This window comes from Vigna radiata, chromosome 2 (genome assembly GCF_000741045.1).
Source record: "Vigna radiata var. radiata cultivar VC1973A chromosome 2, Vradiata_ver6, whole genome shotgun sequence".
NCBI lineage: Eukaryota > Viridiplantae > Streptophyta > Magnoliopsida > Fabales > Fabaceae > Vigna > Vigna radiata.
In genome coordinates this window covers 6,082,221-6,084,356 of record NC_028352.1, presented here as the reverse complement: position 1 = coordinate 6,084,356, position 2,136 = coordinate 6,082,221, and positions in this window count along the sequence as shown.

The following is a 2,136-nucleotide window of genomic DNA, read 5'->3' as shown; positions in this document are numbered from 1 at the left end:
ATATATATATATATATATATATATATATATATATATATATATATATATATATATATATGTGTGTGTGTGTGTGTGAAACACATATGTCACTTTCTCGTTCATTCTCGTCCATCACCAATAATAACTTGATGCAAGTAAACATACCCTTTTAATAACACTTTTGTCCGCTTGAATGAAAATAACTACTCATGAAATGACGGATTTACGATTTTATTTGAATTAAGAAGGAACATGCACAATGATTTGCGGGATGAAATGTTTTTTTCATGATAGCATAAGATTTAAGAGTAATTACTGAAAGTGACTGTTATCATCGAAATAGAGACCGGGAGGTTCATGATGAAGAAGGAGGAAAGCTCAAGGAATTTAGTTGAAAGGTAACCGATTTCAAAGTGATGTGGAATCGATTCTATGAAATGAGTAATAGTTTTTGAGATGTTTGAAGAAGAAAGAGTTAAGTAATAAATGTTGGAAAGTTCCATATAAGGTCAATTTATAATATATAAATGGGGTGCAGACCTTATTTTACAAATCGGTTTTGTGAGGTTGAGTTAGGCCTAAAATCCACTTCTAACAAATAATAAGTAAGTGGGTGTTGGTTGGATGAATGGATCCACATAGGAGTAAATAATAGGAGTGGCATTGCACTGAATGAAAGGAAAGGTTTTATCTTTCTTTTGTAGCATTCTGTGTCAGAAAATGGAGATTGGTTTTATGCAGATTTGAGAGAGGATTGCTGACACAGGCTGTTTAGGACACACCATCCATTCATCACAGTAATCTCCTGCTAGTTTACTCACTCACTGTATCATGTGGTCCCTTCAACCTCTACTTTTCACCTAACGCACCCATCCCATCACACCTATATCTTTATATATTCCGTACATTCAAAAAAATTATATCTTTATTTTATTCTTGTTTTTCAAGTATTGTTTACAAGTTAACATGTTCTTGTACAATCTAAATTTCGTTTTGATTATTTAAGTTTGATTCGTTTTGTTATTATACATTAAGAAGTTTTGTGTAAAACTTATTAATAATAGATTCTAAATGAATAGTGTATTATTTGTGTTGATGTTTTTTATTATGATACGTATAAGTTGAAAACCTTTAATAAATTATTTCTTCTGATTATTTAATAGGATAATGATATTTAGACAATATTTTTTTGACAACATTTGGATATTGATTACGTGTTAATTTATGATTGGTAAAAAATTACTCCACAATAATGTTTATGATTATTATTATTGATTGTGGAGTAATTTTTGATCAATCATAGATTGACACATAATCAATGTCTAAATGTTATCAAAAGAATGTTGTCTAAATATCATTATCTTATTTAATATAACTATTCTTGCGAACATAGGTAAAGTCACAAATAATCTATTTTATGAAATATTTAAATGGTATGTAATTATGGTATTTAAGTTATATGAATTTATCAGTGTAAGTCTTTTAAATGGTGTAGTCTATAGCTATAATGATAATTAGTAATTTGAGTGACAAGAATCAAGACAATTATTTCTCCTCTCGAAACATGTCACTTAAGCATGTAATATAACTGGAAAATGATACTTTGACAATTGATTTTGACAAATTTTTGACACCAATCACGTGTCAGTCTCTTATTCGCTCATATGGATTTAAATTTGAAAAACCAAAATGACGTGGAAATAAAGGTTTAGAGTTTTGTTTTCGTGGATTCATTTATTTTGGTTTGAAAAAATGGAACCTTTTTTGGACAAGAGCATTACATGGAGAACCTCCTCCCATCCACAACAGTCCCTCCCACCCAGAANNGTCCCGTGAGGAACTGGCCGGTCATCGGAGGATCGTCGATGACCGTAGTGTCTACCGCCGTGCCGCTGCTGACCGTAGTGTCCGCCGCCGTTCCGTCATTTGGAAGCGCCAACGACGCAGAAACCACCATTAATGATGGTTTTTGAAGCTTGTCGTAGTTCCTTTTTGTAATTTTTTCTTCTTGTTCGGTGGGTTTAAGTTGTTTCTTAATTTGTTAGAGCATTTAGGATTATTGTGTTATTTGGGTGTTTATCGTGGTACCGTTAAATGTGATTTGAAGTTTTGTTGATTATTTTGTGATTGATGTGGTTTTTGGGTGAAAAGTTTGAA